The following is a 23,902-nucleotide window of genomic DNA, read 5'->3' on the forward strand; positions in this document are numbered from 1 at the left end:
GACATCTGGAGGGCCGCAGTTGGACTACCCCCGATGTATAGAAATAATTCCAGATGTGAAACTCACAAATAGTCAAGAGCCACCATTTGGTTCTTGGCCAAGGTTCAATCCTAAATGTGCACCCTCATGTGTACATGCAATACCATAGAATCATAGAATCATAGAATCATAGAATTATAGAGTTGGAAGGAGCCCTACAGACCATCTAGTCCAACCCCCTGCTCTACGCAGGATCAGCCCTAAGCATCCTAAAGCATCCAACTGTCTATATCCCACAGACTATGATTCTTCGGTTTTAATGTCATTTTTAATCTTCTTAATGGGCACTCCATAAGAAATACTTGGATTCCAATTTTAATCCATTTTGTTGCTCGACCTTTGGGCTCCTGGCTTGTTTTCTCAGGTTGCTCTTTTGTTCCCTTTTTGCCTTCCCTCCAAGGCCAACCCAGACGGCATCCTTTTTTGCCCCGTAAGAAAAGGCAGGCATAGATTTCAAGCGCCAGGTTGATTGAAGCCATGCCTCCTTTACAGCTTCCCAATTCTTCCACGATCTGGTCTTAAGACGCGAGGTCTCATTCCTATTCGCCTCGACCTTCGCTGAGAGGCAGAGGTCACTGCCGGGGAAGAAGGAACGGCTCTGAATAATGCATGCAGCACTGGGAGGGCCACCAGAAGGCCTACCTTAATGTGGAAGTCATGTATGTGCTCCTTTTCCACCGTTACGCTCCGTCTTCATGTATAATTCACTAAGCCGCAAGCAACAAAACAGGCTCTCTTTTAGGCCGAAACAAACTCTTATCTGCCAGGAAGGACGCAACCTTGTTTTCAACATGTCTCTCTTTCTTTATTCCCTGCCCTTCTCGCCAAAGTGATTATGTAACCAGAAGGAAGGATATTGAGACTATGAGAAGGTCAGCGACACTAAATATATATTTATTTAAGGAGCCTATGAGCGGCGCTCTCCGTCGCAGACTCTTGGGTCAGCTAACGAAACCTCGAAAGATCACAATGGCCGTTTACGCACTGGAGGTTTCATGCCGGGCTGCAGGCCGGAGTTTTAGTCGTGGCAGGTTGCCCCACCTCTTCCCCACCCTCGATTTGTGCTCCTGCATGGGAACCGGGGGAAGTGAAGATCCCAGTGCATAAATGGTCAACGTGGAGGAATCAAATCCCAAATTGCGAGGGAAAGCCCTCTGAAAGAGTGGAACGCAATGAAATGGGGGGGGGGGCAAAGGGGAGAAGAGAAAATCATCCCCAGAACAACAGACAAATGCTTGGGTAAATAAAAATGTTTTGGCCTGACTCTCGGAGGGGGAAAGTCAGGTGTCCCATAAAATGCTTTGTGTGTGTATGGGGGTGGGGAAGAGCTACCAACTCTAGGTTGAAAATTACCTGGAGATTAGGGGGTGGAGCCTGCGAAAGGTGGAGTTTGGGGAAGGGAGGGACCTCAGGAGACTACAATGCTGAAGAAGCCATCCTCCTAAGTGGTGGTCTTCTCCAAGAGAAGTGATCTTGGTCATCTGGAGATTGCTGGGTCCTGATAGACCAGGCAAGCCCAATCTTGTCAGATCGTGGAAGCAAAACAGGGTCGACCCTGGCTGGTGTTTGGATGGGAGACCTCCAAGGCACACAAGGATCATGATGCTGAGGCAGGCAATGACAGACCACCTCAAAATGTCTTGTCTGGCTGCCAGAACACTCTATGATCCCTTGGTTCTATTACACACATGCCATTAAATACATAAATGAATGGAGACTGATTGTAATAGTGGATAGGGATGCCATCCTTCAAGTCGGACTAGGGGATCCCCTGGATTTACAGCTCATCTCCAGGCAAAAACTGGTACTTTGGAGGGTGGGCTCACTGGCATTGCACCCCACTGAGGTCCCTGTCCTCTCCAGATTCTACTCCCATATCCCTAGGAATTTCCCAGCCTGGATCTGGTCACCCTACCCCCTCATCCCCCACTGGGGGCAACCCTCACAGTGGAAGATCTCCAGGTGCCATCGAGAGGTTGAAAGCTCTAGTAGGGGAGAGCATTCCATAGAACAGGAGGAAAGACCCTCTCAGTGATAGCCACTGAACAACTGAAGGTGTTGGTCACACCGAGAAGAACCTCAACAGGAGATACCTCCGCCAGAAGAAGTTTTCCTCTCCCAAATGGTTCCAGGCCTCACAAATTTGCTGAAAGTTAGGCTGACATGGATCTAGATCCTTGCATGCTGCGAAGAGCTCATGGGAATTGTAGTCTATGGATATCTGGAGAGCCACAGTTTGGCCACCTATGCTCTGGAGCAGGGGTAGTCAACCTGTGGTCCTCCAGATGTCCATGGACTACAATTCCCATGAGCCCCTGCCAGTGTTTGTTGGCAGGGGCTCATGAGAATTGTAGTCCATGGACATCTGGAGGACCACAGGTTGACTACCGCTGGTCTACAGAGTTTGGAGGTTCATAGCCAACACTTGCTCAAGCACTTTGCCAAAAAAGGAGGGAGGTATTTGCTACCCAGCAGATCCTTGGGAGTCTAGAAGGGCACTACAGCCACTTCATTTAAGGGGCTGGTTTTCCTGCCCCTTTGCCCCTTTTGGCATCTAACTAAATCCTCTTCTTTTGTGAGCCAAAAAGGGATATTGATATGGTAGGTAGCAAACTCCAGGTACTTCAGAAACCATAAGAAATGTGCCAAATGTTTGCAGGCAAATTAGCTGAAAGTCACAAATTAGCTGAAAGTCAACCAGATATGGATCTAGACCCCTGCATGTTGGCAAGGGCTCGTGGGAGTTATAGTCCACGGACATCTGGAGAGCCACAGTTTGACCACCCATGGTCTAGAAAGTCTGGAATTTCAGACTTTAGCCAACACTGCAAATGTTTGCAGGCAAACTTTTCAGGCACACACAATGATGTATATAGGATCCACACCAAATGCCAGATTCTACACCAACACCCCTTTTGCTTTCCTCTACTGTCATGGTTGAACTATACTTACTTCTCAGTTGGCAGCTGCTTCTGCATTAAAACACACAAGCAGCAATGGGAGCTTCATGCCACCTGCCTAAATCCTAGCCAATCAGGGATAAGACAGTGTGATGACATCATGGTGCTTCTTAGCCCAATGTGTCCAAGGGATGACACGGTCAAGCCAATTCAGAGCCCAGGCAAAACCTCCAGGCTTCACTCGGTAATGGCACCATGTAGCCAGAGACAAATGTTATAAAGGCAGTTCAGAATGAGGGCATGTAGCATGGTCCTTGTTTGTGAACAGGAAGACATCTCTCTCACCACCCCACCACCCCACACTGAAGACATTATTATGGGAAATACTTTTTGTTGTTGTTGCAGATTTCAAAAGCTTTCAGGAAAAGACCTGCAGGCACTTTCCACAAGCAGATCCTTCTCGTTTGGGACAACAACCTCATTTCTGAAGCTGAAAATAAGTTCTTCATCAAATGCCTCCTCACTATCTTTTTTGCTGGTGGCCTGGGGTGCTTCAAGGTGGATCTCTCTTGCCCAAAATCAGTCTCCTGGACATCTGGATGATGACAGGGATGGCAAAACCACATGGAGATACAATTCTCTAAGTCCACCAGCTCTCTTTGGGGTTGCAGTGGGAATCACATTCAGAACTTAGTGCTCCCAAATCGAGCTGGGCAATCTTTTCCAGAACAAAATAACTTTACTTCTGTAGCACTCAGCTGAAATTTCAGCACACAAAGACAAAGAAATAATTAGTTGTTTGCAACCCTCGGGAAGACACCTAACGTTACATTGCTCCCCCAATACGCAAACAGCCTCGACAATATAAATGCTATTTACGGTATTGGAGACCTCTTCCTCGCAGTGCTGGATCCCTGAGATAGCCCAAGAGCCTTCGTGACGCACCACCGATGATGCTTCCAAAAGGAGATTTGCGACTTCTACGCCAAGTCATCCGAGCTGCCAGCTCGAAGTCAACAGCTTCTGTGGCTGCCAAGAACATTTGCTTACTGTCAATTAATCCATGACCGAGTAATTGGAGGCAGCAAGGAGTGGATGTCAGTCTCGTTACAGCGCTGCTGCGACTTTATATTTAATGAATAATGAGATCTGTCACATCTACAGCTACCGGTAGGAGGGAGACAGCTGCGGGTATTAGCTGCTTCTATGAAGAAGGCATATTTATTACTCCAGCCCTCCATTCGGGGAAGGCCCATTTCCAGACATGACACTCTATGTTATCAGCCCGAAGGGTGCTAATGATCGCAAAAGGCAGCTCGGGCCACCAATTCTTGCTCTCCAAAGGGACAAGGTAGATAACCTAGCTCAGGCTTTCTCAACCAGGGTTTCATGAAGGCCCTGGAAGGGTTTCCCAAATGGCTAGGAGTTAATTCACTGTGAATACATGTTTAAAATTTGTTAAACCTTTATTTGTCATGTCAATTCGCCCCCTCCCCAAAATGGACCATGATGGCCATGAATGGGGTGGGAACATGAGGTGGGCGTGTACACAACAATGTTTCCCAACTATCTTCTTCTTCTTCTTCTTCTTCTTCTTCTTCTTCTTCTTCTTCTTCTTCTTCTTCTTCTTCTTCTTCTTCTTCTTCTTATTATTATTATTATTATTATTATTATTATTATTATTATTATTATTATTATACTTTGATGTATTGCCTGCCATTCCCAGTGGCTCATCAGTCTGAATAAAACCCCATTAAAACCCCAGACATAACACATCACAGACCGAATGAACATAATATAAAAGAGAAGAACGGCAGAAAAAAATATTAAAATCTCTCCGTTCTCCCAATAACTTGTAAGGGAGGTCGGAAAAGGGGGCAGATGAAACCATAGCCGCCATACACACACTATCCAGGAGGGGGCGAACAGATCTTTCTTATTGCGCCGGCCTCCGCCATACACCTGGCAGAAGAGCTCCATTTTGCAGGCCCTGCGGAACGCCGAAAGCTCCCGCAGGATCTGCAGGATCACGTCACTTCTTGGGTTTCTCGAAGCTTGAATTATTTTTTCAGGGGTTACTCAGTGGTAAAAAAAGGTTGAGGAAGGCTGATCTGTCTGGATGTTGCCAGTAAGATTCTCCAGCCCTGCCTCGTTTCAGTTCGTGGTGTTGCCATCTTGACATCTAACTGAGCTATCTCTGCACAATTAATCATTCGCAGGAAGGGCTGCCCAGATGCCAAAGGACAACGCTAACTTCCAGGAAAATGTCACATTAACAGAGAACACTGCAAACATGGTGGCAGGAAATCCCTCACTATGATGCTAGACCAGGGGTAGTCAACCTGTGGTCCTCCAGATGTCCATGGACTGCAATTCCCATCTGGAGGACCACAGGTTGACTACCCCTGTGCTAGAAGATGGAAAATAGTTCACTTTGAGACAATGACTACTTTGGATGTTCGGCACATGCTGACAGCAGCTCATGGGAATTGTAGTTCATGGACATCCAGAGAGCCACACTCCAGTCACCCCTGCCATAGATTGTGGCAGGCCATTGGTCTGTCAAGGTCTACGTTGTCTGGCAGTGGCTCTCCAGGATCTAATGCGCCAACCTTTTGCCATTCTCTGGAGGGGCCTCGAGATCCCCCAGCATTACAATGTGAGATCAGTTTCTATGGAGGCTATGGATTTATTCACTGCTGAAGCCCTTCTTCTCCCTAAACCCCATTCTCCCAAGGCTCTACCCCACTCCCAATCTCCTAGTATTTCCCCACCCAGACCTCACAACCTGACTTCTACCTGATCCTTTTACACCAGCGTGCTGGAGGATTGAGCCTAGGACCTTCTGTGCAGAAGGCAAATGCCCCACACCTGAAGAAGAAAGATTAGTTTTTATACCCCACTTTTCACTACCCGGAGTGAGGAGTCTCAAAGTGTCTTACAAACATCTTTCCCTTCCTCTCCTCACAACAGACACCCTGTGAGGCGGGCGGCGCTGAGAGAGCCCTGATATAACTGCTTGGTGAGAACAATTCTAACAGGACTAGGCCTGGGCCAAGGTCACCCAGCAGGCTGCATGTAGAGGAGCGGGGGATCAAACCCTGTCCTCCAGATCAGAAGCTGTTGCTCTTCAGCCATGCCAACACGCTGGCTCTTTCCATGCTGAGCCACAGTACCTCCCTTTGACCTGTCCAGGAATTCAGGGGGGGGGGGGGGGGAATGTAGCCTCAGCTGTAGTTTCTGAAGCCTGGGCTTCAGACATAACAAATAACGTAAGCCATTGTGACAGTCTGGCCTAAGTACAGTATAAAATATATGCCCTCTCCTGCCAAAGATCAGCAACTTTGCCAGTTTGGACTAATGGAGTGGGGGATTTCTCTCTCTCCCTTTTTGCAGCTTTGGAGACCAAAAAGCCAGTCATTCTTGTCTCCCCCCCGCCCTTCCCATACTGTTCTTCTGCAATTGGCTGATGTCTCTGTTTTCTGTGGATGTGCAAAGCCGCCACGGATCATTACGCGGCATAACCATTCCTCGGAAGCCATTACAAGATCAATGCTGAGATGGTTCAAGGCTACCGCCAGGGTCTTCTGATTGGGCAGAACCTCGGTGTGCTTTGCTAAATGAGCCACAACAGTATAGATTGAAATTGGGGAAGGTGGAATTAAAACTCACCGGGAGCGGTAATGTTGACCCCCAGGGACAACCCACCCCCTCTCCCAAGCCTTGATGATGATTATTTCTTTATAATGCTCTGAACATTTAAAAGATTTTATTAAAAACACAAACAAACAGGTTACTCTGCCCTATGGTGCAGCAAATGTCTCATTTAGCGGGCAGAGTTCCCAGATGACAACAAAAAATGATGACAGCAAGGCATTGGATAGCGCTTTCCTGCTCCCCACCACCACCAGCACCACTTGCCTGCTAGTTAAAATGGACCATCGCTGTCTCCTATGTGTCCCTGGGACCATGAGTTGACCAGGAAGTGTCACTCATCTCAGGAAAGAAAGCTTAGAAATGACCCTTCTTGGATTTCTTGGCCAAATGACAAATTAGTAACAGCAAGACTAATTCTACCAGTAGCCTTTACAGAAGGCTAGATATCAGGAAAAAAAATTTCACAGTCAGAGTAGTTCAGCAGTGGAATAGGCTGGCTAAGGAGGTGGTGAGCTCCCCATCGCTGGCAGTCTTCAAGCAAATGTTGGATACACACTTTTCTTGGATGCTTTAGGATGCTTAGGGCTAATCCTGTGTTGAGCAGGGGGTTGGACTAGATGGCCTGTATGGCCCCTTCCAACTCTATGATTCTATGATTCTATGAAGCTGGAGCCAAAAGGTGGTTTGGTACATAACATCTGTCTAGCACAACTTAAAAAAAATGGTATTGGCTCACTGGGGTCTTAACCCGGCCAGCCTGCTTCTGAAAGGAAAGATCAGTCTTAGATTTCACATGGGAAGGATGGTTCAAGGACTCACAGCAGAGAGGCCAGCTATGGGTCGGAGGATGCCTATAGATTTTTGGGAGGTGGAGCTGCCAGCCATTTAAACCTTCAGTTCTGTTTGGTGTAGTGATTAAGAGTGGCGGCTTCTAATCTGGCGAGCCAGGTTTGATTCCCCACTCCTCTACATGCAGCCAGCTGGTTGTCCTTGGGCTAGTCACATACAACTGTTTTGACCAAGCAGTCCTATCAGAAGGAGCTCTCTCATCCTTACCTACCTCACAGGGTGCCTGTTGTGGGGAGGAAAGGAAGGCAATTATAAGCCACTTTGAGACCCCTTCGGGTAGAGAAAAGCAGAGCATAAAATATCTAGTATATCTAGTATATATATACTAATTAAGCTTTCAGAAATCTCCATGATGAAAATAAGCATAAATAAAAGCAAGCTGCATCATCAACATATCACCCAGTGTGATGCCTATTTAAGCTCTATTAGTCCATATGGTAAAATGTGACCCATTCTCAACAGGGTGGAAGGAAATTCTAGTCCTGAGATCTTGAAAACAAGCAACTTCATTTTTTACTGAGCACAGTGAATAAACAAGGCTTTAATTTCTAAGGCTTCATTGGTCCTGGTTTTAGACTTTTAGAGAATGGATTTAAGCTTCTCTCTCCCTCCCCTTTGCTTTTGTATGAAAGAGTTTTAAACGGATTTTATCAGCAACTTCAAACAAATGTGGAAAGCTGGTTTAATGGTTTAAACAAATCAAAAGAAGAGAGTTAAGGGCTGTGTTCCAATGGACCCCCTCCCCCAGGAACACCTTTTGAGTAGCAGGAATGCTTGGGGCTGCTACAGGGGCAGGAAGGCTAACAAAGAAGTAATTCTTATGTAGAAATGTTCTGTTTCATTCTATTGGATTCTGTCCATTTTCATTCTCCAGGATAGGAAAATGTGCCCATAAGGCCTGTCTATATAACACAACTTACAAGTGATGGATGTAATGTCTGGCAACACCATGAGTTTTGATGTTTAATCTGCACTGTGTGGTGGAAACATTTTTAAGCTTTCCTATAGTGCTGTGTTTCCCTGCCTCACTTTATTTATCTATTTTATTTATTTATAATTCAGATTGTGTCCCGCCACTCCTGCAAAACTGGCTAACATTCTTGGAGGAAGCTTCAGTCAGGTTACCGGCTTGGTCATGGGGTAAAAACAGTGCTAGTCACCCTGAAGGATGACCTCTGTTGCCAGTTGGACCAGGGTGGGTCAATGCTGATCGTATTGTTAGACCTCTCAGCAGTGTTTGACATGATCACGAGCTCCTAGTTCACTGCCTCATTGGTGCTGGGATTCGGGGGACTGCCCTTCAATGGCTGACCTCCTTTCTCCCAGATCACAGACAGAGGGTTGCAATAGGAGAGAGTTCCAGCTTGCTTGTAGAGTCCTTCAGGGAGTGGTTCTCTCTCCAATCCTATTCAACATCTTCATGCATCCTATTGCTCAACTGGTGCAGAAGTTCGGGCTGGGTTGTCACTAATACGCTGATGACACCCAGCTTCTCCTCCTGATGGACGGCTGCCCTGATTCTCCCCCTGAAGCATTAGCCAGCTGCTTGGAAGCAGTGATGAGATGGCTCAAGCAGAGTTTTGTGAAGCTGAATTCATAAATGGAGGTCCTGTGGCTGGAGGTCCAGTGTATGAACCCCACATTAAAGCCCTCCATAAAAACCATAAAACAATTAAAGCTAAAACATAGACAATTCTAGCCAACCCTCCCTCCCTCCCTCAGCTCAAAACACAGATGATACCATATGGGGGAGTGTCAAGGGAGCTGCACTGATCTAATTTGCTCAAGGCGGGAGCCCTGATCTTAACCACCCCAGCCTCAACCAAAGATTTATATATATATAGACTTGGCAGAAGAGCTCTCTCTTACAGGCCCTGTAGAACTTTGAAAGCTCCATCAGGACCCTTAGCTCACCTGGGAACTCATTCCACCAGGTCAGGGCCAGGACTTAAAAAAGCTCTGGGCTTTGAAAAAGTTCTGAACTCTGGAGCTTCTGTCACCCATATGTCATATAAAACTTTCTAAAGCGGAGTTCTCCCACCACCGGGCTGCAGCCTGGTACCAGGCCATGAAGGCCTCATTACCAGGCCACAGAGGGGGGAGGGAGGTGCGGGCGCAGGCATGGGTGCACATCCCTCCCCCCTGCGGGCCGCACTCGCTGCTCTGGGAGCGAATGCTGCCTCCTGGTGCAGCGAGTGCTGCACCACGGGGGTGAGGGAGGCGCAACTGCTGGTTTGTGGGCGCGTGCATGCCAGTGCCTGCACCTCCCTCTCCCCCCCTGGTCCCTGGGCCTCCCTCTCCCTCCCCCCCCCCCGTCCCCAGCCTGAAAAAGGTTGGGGATCAACGTTCTAAAGGAAGCTGTATAAACCAGCACTGTGAAAGGAATGTCATGCATACAGAGAAGTGTGGTTTCAAGTCCTTCAGATGGTTTGGAACAAGAGCTCCATGGCCAGTCAATACAGAAAGTCTCTTTCTCAGGAAGTAAAGAGCAAATGTTCTAATTGCCATGCACCCAGAAGATCACACACAGTCAACACAACAGTTGACATGTGAGGTAGCAAGCTACCAACTTAGCATGCGAAACACATGTGCTATGCTTTATACATGAACAGTTATGTCAAGCAGAAAGAGAAATATCTCTTTGACGACAATATTCTCTAGATCAGTGGTCTGCAACCTTTTTCAGGCTGTGGACTGGTGGCAGCAGGGAGGGCAATTGTCCGGCTGTGCATGCTGTGCATGAGCAGCACTCCAGCGCATGTGCAGCCGGGTCACGCATGTGTGGCACTCCCGTGTATGCACGTTTGCCGCGCATGGGCGTTTGCCGCCGTGCATGGCCCAAACGCCCATGTGCGGCCTGGTGCGGCCCTGCGGAGGCAGAGAGCAGTGGCCCGGTGCCAAGGCCTTTGTGGCCTGGCACCGGGCCGAAGCCCGGTGGTTGGGGACCACTGCTCTAGACCATACCCGGCATGACTAATTCTGAATGTCTCACCTGTGCTGTTTTTGGTTACCTCACACTGAACTTCCCCCCATAACGTGTACCCATTATTCAACATTATTTGTGCATCATAAATCAGCATTATGCATCATAAATACAATTCTGCTTAAATATTGCACAAAGCAGGTATAAGAACTGCAGAATATGCACGCAGCATTTTTTTTTACAAAGTTGACAATGAAAAGCAGAGAACCAAACAACACGGATGGCGTCAAAAGGAGTATAACAAACCTAAGTGAAACGGAATGTTTGCTTGTCACTGCATGATAAAGGCAGACCAGGTTCTTACAAATTGATTGTTTTGAATGGGGATTAGCATCATTTCCTTTGCAGCTTGGCTCACATGTTGCCATGCGTGGATGGAATCCTAGTTGGCTTTATTTTTAGAATCGCAAGAGAAGAGCTCTCCTTCCCAGCAGTTAGAACAAGTTAGAGCAGCCCTTCTCAACCTTTTTACCATTGAGAAACTCCTGAAACATTCTTCAGGCTTCAAGAAACCACAGAAGTGGTACAATTGTGCACCCAGGGACCCTACAATCCCCACCTCCTCCAGGCCCATCATTGGCCATTTTTTCTTTTTTGGGGTGTGTGTGTTTGGGGAGGGGTCAACATGACCACATATGGTCATATCACCTAATAAATGTTTAACATTTATATATATATATATATATATATATATATATATATATATATATATATATATATATATATATATATATATATATATATATATATATATATATATATATATATATATATATATATATATATATATATATATATATATATATATATATATATATATATATATATATATATATATATATATATATATATATATATATATATATATATATATATATATATATATATATATATATATATATATATATATATATTAATAAACTCAATGAACTCCCACCCATTCAAGAAACCCTTCCAGGTCCGTCAAGAAACCTCATGGTTTCATGAAACCCTGGTTGAGATAACCTGGTCTAGAGGGACTGGCACAGCCTTCCTTCATTCCCATTCTTGGAAAAAGAAAGTGGCAATTCATAGAATCATAGAGTTGGAAGGGACCTCCTGCTTCATCTAGTCCAACCCCCTGCACTCACAACCCTATCGCTCATCCACTGTAACCTGCCACCTCTTTGAACTTTCACAAATCAGCCTCTTGATCAGATGGCTATCCAGCCTCTGTTTAAAAATTTCCAAATTACCTTCCCACTGTGTGTGAAAGGCATAGATCTACAAATATCCATTAAAATAAACAATCCCCCTCCAACACACACACAATTTCCTGCCACAATTCTGTTTATCCTTCTCTACCCCACCACTACCTTCTCCACTACCCCACCAACAGATCACCTTTCTGAAGAACTGCAGATGGCTTTCCTTATGGACTCTACCAGACTAGTGAAGAGAAGGCATTTTGCTTTTGCCCGAGCATGAGACTGCGACTTTAAGCAACGAAGCACGAGCATGCTAGGAAAAGACATGGGTGTGATGCAATGCTGCATGCTCCACAATCCATCACCTAATATCTGAAGTCCCTGGTTTCCTTCAGAAAACCTTTGTCCTGCCTGATCCCAACTAATAGCCAACTGAAGCTTTCTTGCTCACAGTTCCCCAGGAAAAATCCCACCCATGTGCTCCCTCACCTCACAGGCCATGTGCAGACTTGTGATGGTATATCATTTGTGACATCACGTAACTACTGACAACAGAGGACAGCTCCTAGCACTGTGCAGAAGCAACTAGGAGCATGGCACCAGGTCCATGGATTGAGGAGGTGACAGCAAGAAGCCAGTAAACAATCAACGTGGCAGGAAGGTTGGCCATTCTCTGAGTCATGACTGGGCATCTCCAGGAGCTCTGGGTGCTTTGGAGGGTGGACTGATTGCCATTGGATCTTACTCAGGTCTATTTCCTCCGTTGCTCAATTTCCAAATCTCCAGGAGTTTCCCAATATGGACCAGGCAACCCTGTACCCCATCCCCCATTAGTGTCTGGGAGAGGGCTGGCGACCCTAGTAAGGGAAGGTCAGTGGACCAGGGAGCAGGTGGAGAGAACCAAGGTAGGTAGACAGGAAAGTGTGAGTTGTTGGGAACATCAGGAAACATGAAGTGGAAAGGTCCCCAGGGCACTCTCCGCCCAAGGCCCATTGAAACCTGGAATTGACCCTGATTGGTTGTCATCATTGCCAGGCCTTCTCTGTGAGACGGGGGATTCCAGGCCCCTACCACTCAGGAGGGGCAGGGGTCTCCTGCTTTAGGCCCTTACCTTTCCACCACCAGCCAGCTGGTTTGCATAGGGTGGGGTTATGCCCCCAAAGGGAGGAATGTCAGCAATTAATCCAATGTGCCTACATTATTAATTTATTAATTTATTAATTTATTAATTTATTAATTTATTAATTTATTAATTTATTAATTTATTAATTTATTAATTTATTAATTTATTAATTTATTAATTTATTAATTTATTAATTTATTAATTTATATTTATATACCACCGCTCTCAAATGTCTTGCGGTGGTTTACAAGATCGATAAAATACAATAAAATCCCCTAAAATACCCCATTAATACAAATATAACATGGTGAAATAATAACGTAACAAGATGGCGAATAAAAAAGTACCAACCACTCCCCCCGTTTAACAAGACAAATAACTCTCTCTCTCTCTCTCTCTCTCTCTCTCTCTCTCTCTCTCTCATCCGGAAGTGATGTAGGCACAGTGAGGATATAGGGGAGTGACCCTCTGGTTTTTGGACAAAAGAAGAAGAAGAGTTGGTTCTTATATGCCGCTTTTCTCTACCCGAAGGAGGCTCAAAGCAGCTTACAGTCACCTTCCCTTTCCTCTCCCCACAACAGACACCCTGTGAGGGAGGTGAGGCTGAGAGAGCCCTGATATTACTGCCCGGTCAGAACAGTTTTATCAGTGCCGTGGCGAGCCCAAGGTCACCCAGCTGGCTGCATGTGGGGGAGCGCAGAATCAAACCTGGCATGCCAGATTAGAAGTCCGCACTCCTAACCAATACACCAAACTGTCTCTCTATGGTAGAAGCCTCCAGGTCACCTATGCATGTTGTGTTCATTTCCAATGTTCTGCCCCACTCCCAGTAAGTGTACTCCCACCCCTTACTGGCTGCTCAGTGAGACCTGGCAACCCTACTCTGAAAATGTGGGAGAAATGATCTTTACCTTATTTCTATTTTGATTTCTGAGTCACCCCTCCCCACAAGTGGGTCCGGGATGGCTCACAACATATAATGGACAAATAATGGCTTCTGCTCAGGGTGATGCAAAAATCCTTTGACCCCATATTTCTTGGTGTGGGAGTCTGTGTGATGGGGAGGGCATTGATTTCTCAGGAAGAATCCCCCATCCTTTTTAAGGAGGTGTTAAAAATACCACTCAATCGCTGTTGGCAATCAGAGTTGGACATATAATCTGGGACTCCTGAACTAATCATTTCTACCAACCTTGCTTTACAAGTCAGGTGCTGAGAACACCACAAACTTCAGCTTGCAAAAATGTTTCTTCTCCAAAAAATATGCAAAAGGTCTAAGAGACTTTGAGGAAGTGCCGTGAAGTAACAGGAAGGAACCATTCAAAAAATGGTGCTGGTGAAAAATGCTGTCAAGAACGAGAACCCACCACCTCCCGAGGAAGCCTATTCCAGAGCAGTATCTCAGTGGAACAGGCTTCTTGGGACATTTTTAAGCAGACGCTAGATAGAACTGCTGATTCTGTAAATTTCGGCAGATTGTGAGTGGCTGGGCAGGAAGGGTTGTGTCAGTGCTTGGCTCTGTGGCTCTTTCTTGCATACCCAGGGATATGCTGATCACCACTTGGGAGTTGGGAGGTGAATTTCCTCCAGGCCAGACTAGCCAGAGGTTTAGGGGATTTGGAGAGGGAAGGAACAATCATCTGACCATGTAATTGGGTGGGTAGGTAGTTGTGAGTTTCCTGCACTGTGCAGGGGATTGAATGACCCTGGAGGTACCTTCCAACTCTATGATTCTAAGTGGAAGCCAACTTACAGCAATCCTTTACACGGCCTTCAGAAGAAGAGTTGGTTTTTATATGCCACTTTTCTCTACCTGAGGGAGCCTCAGTGGCTTACATTTGCCTTCCCTTTCCTCCCCGCACAACAGACACCCCGCGAGGGAGGTGAGGCTGAGAGAGCCCTAATATTACTACCCAGTCAGAACAGTTTTATCAGTGCTGTCACGAGCCCAAGGTCACCCAGCTTGCTGCATGTGGGGAGTGCAGAATCGAACCTGGCTCACCAGATTAGAAGTCTCCTCAAGGCAAGAAATGAACATAGCTGATGGGTCATTGCCTGCCTCTTTGTGTCTTGGGGGGGGGGGGGGGGGGCTTCCATCCAGCTACTAATCTGAGCCAACCTTGCTTAGCTTTTGAGAACTGATGAAGTCCGGAACATTCATGCATGGGCAGAGACATACAGAGGTGGTTTGCCATTGCCTACCTCTTTGTAACAACCCTGGATTTTCTCGGTGGTCTTCCATCTAAATACTAATCTAGGCTGGCCCAGTTTAGCTTCTCAGACCTGGCAAGATTGGCCTAACCTTGGCTAATTATGTCAACACCATTCTAAAATAGACCATGTTTTTTTAAAAAAACCACATTTCTTCCCCTCCCCTTTTCTTTCTTGTCATGACAGCAGGGGAAAAAATATACAAATGCACATATCGCCAAGTGACTGGAACAATAACTGTGTTAAAAGGAATTGCACGAAGTAAATATGGATCATGATCGCTTGGTAAATAGAGTTTTAATTAAGTGCTGATATACTAGAAATGAATTCACCGAAACAACATCCACCATGGCCTTTGGCAAATAAGGTAGTCTATAAATCTAAATAAAAGAATGAATAATAAGGATGGAGATTAGAATCCAGCATCTACTTTGTATGCATTAAACAAGAAACAAAGCTTGTGTAACCCAGAGCATGAATATGGAAGGCAGGGACATCCTCTACAGTATATCATTGCAATCTACCCAGGTTAGCAGACACCAAATTAACACAAAACCCAGGACCAAGTGCCTGCATGAGAGAGAGAGGAGCATGTTCATTAGACAGTAACTTGGACCCCCAGCGAGAGATGAAGGGGTTGGATCTAACTCAGAGATCTGAATGTGCAAGGATTTCCCAAATCTTCACGGTCATTGCAGACACATTCCCATATGAATTCCAGCACTAAAAAAAGAGATATTCATACTGCAGGATCAGAGGGTACATATGGATGTTCAGTAACATTAGGAAAGAATTGGGATTTGAGTGTCCTGCATAGTGCAGGGGGTTGGACTAGATGACCCATGGGATCCCTTCCAACTCTATTATTCTATGATTCTATATCCTGTGGCACACCACAGGGCATGAGTGTTCTTTCCTCATGTAGGCACATTGGGGCTGCCTGGGGAGGGGGAAATGCTCAGCTTCTGGGCAAAAACTCTATGTTCAAATTAGCATCTAATAGAGTTTTGACCCCAAACCAAAGCATCACCCCCTTGGATGTCCCCAGCATGCCTATGTCACTTCGAGATGATATAGGCATGTGCTAATTTGTGACATTCTTCCCTTGGGGAAGGGGAGCAAATTGGGGGACAGGTATGACCTGAAAATTGGGAGGGGGGACCAGACTAGGAAGGAGTCTGGAGTTTGGTTGAGGCTAGGCCAAGGGAGATCTATTGGACCCCTCCTCCCTTTTGTTTATCGCCCCCCCCATGGCACTGGGTAGAAGTGGAACTAATGTGCTTTAGGACAGGGGTAGTCAACCTGTGGTCCTCCAGATGTTCATGAACTAAAATCCCCATGAGCCCCTGCCAGCAAACGCTGGCAGGGGCTCATGGGAATTGTAGTTCATGAACATCTGGAGGACCACAGGTTGACTACCCTTGCTTTAGGAGGTATTGGAAAGTTGGGAGATTGTTGGATTGTTTTCATGCAAGGTTTATACTGTTTTATCTCATTGTACAGCCCACAAGCTGGCCGGCCGAGAGCGTGCGGTTCATAAGTGTAATGATAAATAAATGAAATAAATAAACCCTATTTTGGATGCTCACGGGAGCAGCCTGCCTCGCATGCTTGAAAAGGCTGTATTTTGTTTCCGGCTCCTCCTGCCAGTTCAAACCCATCCATCACCCATCAGGCTGCCTGCATATCGGCATCTTGCAGGCCAGGCGCATTTTGCATGTCAGGTTCCCCAGAATATAATGTGTGGAAAAGGCGATGCTCCAGCTGGCCCTCAAGATCATGAATCTGATTTGCAGAATCAGAGCCTAAACAGAGGCTTCATTTCTCCTCTGCTTCCCGCACAGGCAGTAACTTCAAGACATAGAGACCTTTTCATCAGCTAAACCGGCCCTCCGGGATCTCAAAATGCACTTTGGAGATGTAAATTGGTGCTGGCCTTACTGTAGGCAAGTCTAAATTATCCGAGCCGGCACTCACATTCATTAGATACACAGATGGCAATTTATGACTCCCATTCTTTATCGCGCCTGTAAAACAGAGGGTAAGCAAGATAGCTGGCCCGAGAAAGAAAGGAGAAGCATCCAGTGGCCAGCATGGAATTTAATACACATGCGTGCAAATGATTATTGGGGCATTTACGTCATTAACGGTCAGGCCTGCACAAAGCTTGTTATTGTTGTTAGGTGTGAAGTCGCGTCCAACCCATCACGGCCCCATGGACAATGATCCTCCAGGCCTTCCTGTCCTCTACCATTCCCCGGAGTCCATTTAAGTTTGCATCTACTGCTTCAGTGACTCCATCCAGCCACCTCATTCTCCGTCGTCCCCTTCTTCTTTTGCCCTCGATCGCTCCCAGCATTAGGCTCTTCTCCAGGGAGTCCTTCCTTCTCATGAGGTGGCCAAAGTATTTCAGACTGACCGGTTTGTTTGCCTTGCAGTCCAAGGGAGTCTTCTCCAGCACCAGAGTTCAAAAGCCTCAATTCTTTGACGCTCGGCCTTCCTTATGGTCCAACTTTCGCAGCCAAACATTGCAACTGGGAATACCATAACCTTGACTAAACACACTTTTGTTGGCAGGGTGATGTCTCTGCTTTTTAGGATGCTTTCTAGATTTGCCATAGCTTTCCTCCCCAGGAGCAAGCGTCTTTTAATTTCTTTGATGCAGTCCCCATCCACAGTGATCTTGGAGCCCAGAAAAATAAAATCTGACACTACCTCAATTTCTTCCCCATCTATTTGCCAGGCCTGCACAAAGCACATGTAGCCAATTCACACATGCATTGGGCACCCCAAAGAGGCCAGAGTGGGTGAGACTGGTAGCTGGGGTCCAAACACTCATAGCTCTGTTCACAGTGACCTGAATAGCAAAGGAAGCCAGAGAACTGCTGAGCACTCCTGCTGTTAATGCAGAATCCCAAAAGGTCCTTCCAAGAATCCAAAAGAACTCAAAAACCTTCTACCCAGAGGAAGAGTAAGCAACAGTAAAGTGAGTGGAGTGGAGAAAAGTAGGGTGTGAAAAGCCTACTCTTCTCCTGCACAGGGGACAGAAATATATTCCTTGTGCACTGAGTTAATGGTGAGATTGGTATATACTTTGCCATCATGGGAGAGCCAACTAGGTGCAGTGGTTAACAGAAGTGGCTTTTAATCTGGCAAGCCAGTTTTGATTCCTTCACATGCAGTCTGCTGAGGGGCCTTGGGCCAGTCACAGTCCTGATAGACTCTGGAGAATGGTAGAGGGCAGGAAGGCCTGGAGGATCATTGTCCATGGGGTCGCGATGGGTCAGACATGACTTCACACTTAACAACAACAACCTGGAGGTAGGCAATCCTTGGTACGCTGTCTCCCTGCCTCCGTCCCCTGCCAGTTGGCATCCATGGCTTAAACAACCTTAAACCCTCCCCTCCCCAGGAACTAGAGCTGCCAACTCCAGGTTGTGAAACTCCTGGAGATTTGGGAGTGGAACGGTGAGGACAAGGACCTCAGGGTTACAATGCCATAGAGTCTGCCTTACAAAACTTCCACTTTCTCCAGGGATACTGATGTCTGCAGTCCGGAGATGACTTGTAATTCTGGGAGATCCCCAGGTCCCACCAGGAGTCTGGCATCCCTAGCAGGAACACCCACTGTCCTGCATGTGGTGGTCCTAGCTGTCAAGCCATCTGTATGCCTGCCCTCACCTGAACAGGGTGACTCTTTTGAGAGGTTTGCCCAGGTATTCTGCATCAGTGCCCTGCTGCGCACGATAGAGCAGAGTCTGGAATCACGGCTCAGCACACCCTGTTTAACCAGCTCTCTCTTTGCTTAGCAGGTGCGCTGCAGGGCCCAGCGCTACCGGGAAGCTCCCCCTTTCAGGGACTCGGCAGGGGAAGTCTCTTGAATGTTTTGCTTAAGCACGAAACCAGGCGGCTCATCCAGCGCGGTTGTCCCGGCCAGCCAGGAAAATAGATTACAAGGACTTTAAACAAACACTTCCCATTGTCCATCTGGCACTGAGCTGCAGAGCTCTGACTCGGAGCTGATTCATATCAGTTCCTCGGTATTAACAGCCTGGCACTCTTTCCTCTCTGACTATGGCACAGCCTCCTCGGAAAGACTGATTATTCATTTATTCTCCTCGCTTCCCAGCTCTGAAAGGGAGAAACACACGATGGGGAGCAAGGGGGTCTCGTTTCCGGCTCTCCCCTTTATTTTACACGGCTGCCTCCCAGATTTTCTAAATTTAGTCCAAGCATTCATTGCAAAGACTAAAAAGGATAAGAATGCTGTCGAGTTTAAATGACTTAAAATAGCTGTTTACAAATGAACGAGTGACTTCAGCTCCCGGCAGAAACTCCACATGCCTTGCGGGACGATCTGCCAAGAACCGATGGGCACATATTTGGGCCACTCCATTGCATTGGGGTGGGGAACCAAAGGAAAGAGGGGGCACCCCAATTTTGTCTGGGTCTTTAGTTAGACCCAGGGATACATTGTATCCCAGAGAGCCAGTTTGGTGTAGTGGTTAGGAGTGCGGACTTCTAATCTGGCATGTCGGGTTTGATTCTGCACTCCCCCACATGCAACCAGCTGGGTGACCTTGGGCTCACCACGGCACTGATAAAACTGTTCTGACTGAGCAGGAATATCAGGGCTCTCTCAGCCTCACCCACCCCACAGGGTGTTTGTTGTGGGGAGAGGAATGGGAAGGAGACTGTAAGCCGCTTTGAGTCTCCTTCGGGTAGGGAAAAGCGGCATATAAGTACCAACTCTTCTTCTTCTTCTTCTACATCCACCGCGACCACTGCAGCCCCACAGCTGCCGCCATGACCTTCAGGCAAGACTTCAAGTACTGCCTGAAGGACTCACCCTGCTTCAGGTGGGCATGGTGGGTGGTGGCTGGTGCCAGGTGGAAGCAGGCGGCTGCTTGCTGGGGCTGCTCGATGCAGCAGGGGGATTGCTGGGGAGCGGCCCGGCGGGGGGAAGCTTCCCGCTAGCCGAGAAAAATCCTCCGAGGCCCACAGGGAGCCAGGCGACTTGGGGGGCATGAGCAGGGGGATGGCCCCTTCAAAGCCCGTCACTCCCTGCCCCTCCAGCTGCCTTCCTCCCGCACCCAGCCGCCCGCCTGCTAGCGCCCGCTGTATTTGGGCTACAGCGGGCCTTAAAAATTAAATAGAATAATAGAGATAGAAGGGACCTCCTGTCTCATCTATTTCAACCCCCTGCACTGTGCAAGACACTCACAATCCTCTCGCTCATCCATCGTAACCTGCCACCCCCTTAAGCCTTCACAGAATTAGCCTCTCCTTCAGATTTCCAAAGACAGAGAACCCACCATCTCCCAAGGAAGCCTGTTCCATTGAGAAACCTCTAACTGTCAGTAACTTCTGGATGTTTAGCTGGAATTTCTTTTGAATTGATTTCATCCCATTGGTTCTGGTCTGTCAGTTCTTATATTGTTCATGATGTCGCTTCCATCTCTTTACCCAAAACGGACACAGGTATGCTGGCGTCCCACCAGAGGACCCTCCATTTCCTACCCAATTTCCTCCTGCCAGCAAAACAGTGACCAATGGCCGTCTCCTAAAGAAAACACGCTTTCCTTGCTCGCTGTCTGTCCACTCCTCAAAGGCAGGGCCCACGAGACTTCTCTAGAGATCACTCATAATGGTGTCAGCTCTGAGCTAGGAAATACTTGGAGAGGTTGGTGGGGCGGAGCCTCGGGAGGTCAGGGTTTCAGAGGGCAGGGACCTTGGCAAGGCACGATGCCCCCAGGCCCACCAATACAGACATTTTCTCCAGAGGAGCCAATCTTGGTCAATTGAAGATCAACCACAACATCAGCTATGGTGCCTCCCCCAGGGCAAAGCATCTGAGGAATCCTAGGATACTGGGGTTCCGTGGCAACAGCCCCCTTCCGTGGGCTTCCACAATATATTTTCGCAAACCTCAAATACTCTGTGGCCTGTACTCCATTTCTGGAGGAAGTCATTAAGATTCCCTGCAAGCCCCAACCAAGACAGAAATCTGGACATACAGATTAGATCCTTCCATGGGTGCTCAGTAGTCATTATGCATCACCGGCTCTCGCAGCGCATTTGATTTACTGCGAGCACCGGGAAGTGCTCTTTCAATAGCGATGCACAAAACACTAAATCTCCGACACGGAGGGCGCCACACGGCTCTCATCACAGGCCCCGCCACTCGCAGGAGCGGCAAGCTCTCAGGCTTGCCCTGGCGGGCTGAGGACACATGCGCCAACAACAGTGGTGCCTTACATAACAAAGCCACTATCCATTTGGGGATGCATTCATAAAAGCCAACGGCTAGAGTTCAACGTTCCAGTTTGTAATTAAAGCACTTAAAGGGATGCTGCGCGTTGGGGGAGGGGGGGCTGCCAACCTGAGGCATCTTGAGGACAGGAAGAAGTGTCGAACAGACAGGCATTTAAAGGAATTGCAGAGAAAGGGAAGGGGGATCCGCTGCTGAATTGCAAAACACTTGCTTGAAGGCCATGTCATAAATATGCAGAGCCCCATGTGGAGTCCGTAAACATTAAAACAGAAAGAGAATTTTTTAAAAAATTGTATGAATCTGTAATAAGACTCATCCCACGAAATGACATCTATTATTATTATTATTTTTTCAGCTATGTTTCTTCTAGGAAAGGCTCACCTGCCTGCAGGGCGACAAGCAATCTCTTATCCAGAGCCACTCCAGTCTAAGGTGATGGAAATCAACGTACTCTTTATTCATTTATTGTATGGCATGTGTGCAATAGAGTCGGGAGAGTTTAAGATTGGCTGGCAGGCAGGCAAGAGATGTTCAGGGGGTGTTTTGCCACTGTCAGACCCCACATCACCACCCTGGTACCTTTCAAGTGCCAGCCAGGGCTGACCCTGCTTAGATTCTGAGATCTGAGGGGATTGGCCTCACCTGGGCTATCGAGGTCAGGGTATCAATGGGTTTACAATACAGTGGGATTGTGTTCTGGGTTTTGAGGTTGAAAGAGTAGATAAGTTCTGGTAAAAATCATGATACTATATGGTAGGCAGTATACAAATTCACCAACAATAAAATAATAATAGCATAATTTGTGCAAAATGCAACCACCAATGGCTCATTCATAAATTCAAGTCAACATCTGTTTGCATAGCTCCTTAGCTTCACAAAATGAGTTAAGGAAGAAGAAGGAGAAGCGGAAGTCTGTATTCTGGAGATTACTGGTAATTCTCCAGGCTACACTTAGAGGTTGGCATCACTGGCTGCCAGCCTCCAGGTAGGTCCTGGGACTCCCCCAAGCCAATTGTTTTTTTTCTGGACAGATCTGCAATTCCTTGGTTCATAGGCTGCTTTTGTCCATAAATCTGTAAACCAGATCACTGATTTTGTGGATCCTGAAGTTCTTACTGTAATTGATAGCGCTGAGTTTTCACCTTGCAAGGTTAAGTGAAGGTCAACAGACTCCTCATAGACACAGTAAGTGTCTGCCGCTTAAGATTCACAGCCAAATAATATGGTACCTATGGTGGAGTTAACAAAGCGCACCCTTCGGTTTCTTGAGCATGATAAAATGTTCCTCGCTTCTCAGAAGGCAATGTTCCAGGGAAAGTTATTTGCTAAATTCCCTTGCCTTCCCATCCATCTTTCATTTGTTTTCAGGATTTTGGTTTACTCCCTCTCAAGGCCTCTCCATGTTTTCGGTCTCCCATTCCCCGTAATTCATCAAAATAAGTCTTCCTTTGTGTCTAAGACCACTGTATTGCTATCTTCACTTTTCCTTAAAGAAAAAGGCAAACAACCCCTCCCTGAAAAAACATAGAAAAAAATAAAGAGAAAGGTGCTGGAAGTAAAAACATCTCTTACATCTAAGGCAGTGGTCCCCAACCCTGGTCCGGGGACCAGCACCGGTCCTTGGATTAGTCGGTACCAGGCCGCAGCTCCTCCTCATCTTCCTCCCCGGCTGCTGCTTTAGGAGCTGCCCTGCCACTCTGCCACCAGCTCACCTTTGGTGCTCCCCAGCAGCCGCCATGGGTGGGGCTCCCCCTCATCATGGCACTGCACAGCTGCTGCTGGAAGCACCCCCCAGCGGGCGGCGGGAAGTTAGGGGCGCTGGTGGGAAAGCAAGCGGAGCAGAGTCTCAGGCGGTGGTGTCCCTCATCAAAAGCCTAGCCCCCTGGGCCTCAGTAAAATTGTCAAGCGTTGACCGGTCCCCGGTGATAAAAAGGTTGGGGACCACTGATCTAAGGTAACTAGGGTTGCTGGGTCCTCACTTCACACTGATGGCGGATGACAGGAGAAGGTGGCCTGCTCCAGGCAAGGAAACCCCTGGAGATTTGGGGATGGATTCTGGGGAGGACAAGGACCTCAGTGGGGTACAATGACCTAGAGCAGCCTTTCTCAACTTCTTTACCATTGAGAACCCCCTGAAACGTTCTTCAGGCTTTGAGAAACCCAAGAAGTGGTGGAGATTTGGGGATGGATTCTGGGGAGGACAAGGACCTCAGTGGGGTACAATGACCTAGAGCAGCCTTTCTCAACTTCTTTACCATTGAGAACCCCCTGAAACGTTCTTCAGGCTTTGAGAAACCCAAGAAGTGGTGGAGATTTGGGGATGGATTCTGGGGAGGACAAGGACCTCAGTGGGGTACAATGACCTAGAGCAGCCTTTCTCAACTTCTTTACCATTGAGAACCCCCTGAAACGTTCTTCAGGCTTTGAGAAACCCGAGAAGTGGTGTGATGGTGCAGAATATGATTGGGAAGCAGAGCTGTGGACCCACCCACCCAGGCCCTTCCTGCCCCCTACAGACCCATCATTGGCCACTGGGGGCAAGTCAACATGTCCATATATGGTCATATCAGCTAAGAAATGTTTAAAAAATTTAAATAGATATTAAAAATTAATTAACTCTCACCCATTAGGGAAATCCTTCCCGGGCCATCAAGAAAACCTCTGCCCTAGAGCTCACTC

General features: G+C 47.3%; 1 protein-coding gene and 1 long non-coding RNA gene across 5 annotated transcripts in view; one reads left to right on the forward strand and one right to left on the reverse strand.

The window, feature by feature from the left end:
• The window catches only part of NRG3 (neuregulin 3), an 805,324-nt gene that overhangs the window by 507,355 nt on the left and 274,067 nt on the right, over positions 1-23,902 (reverse strand). The gene's annotated exons all lie outside the window — the stretch shown is intronic.
• On the forward strand, positions 12,223-21,639 carry LOC143842768 (uncharacterized). The gene is made up of 3 exons (XR_013233349.1): positions 12,223-12,276; positions 12,402-12,520; positions 21,579-21,639. It is a non-coding gene; the product is annotated as an uncharacterized LOC143842768 (long non-coding RNA).

The sequence above is a fragment of the Paroedura picta genome, chromosome 8, assembly GCF_049243985.1.
Source record: "Paroedura picta isolate Pp20150507F chromosome 8, Ppicta_v3.0, whole genome shotgun sequence".
In the NCBI taxonomy this organism is placed as follows: Eukaryota; Metazoa; Chordata; class Lepidosauria; order Squamata; family Gekkonidae; genus Paroedura; species Paroedura picta.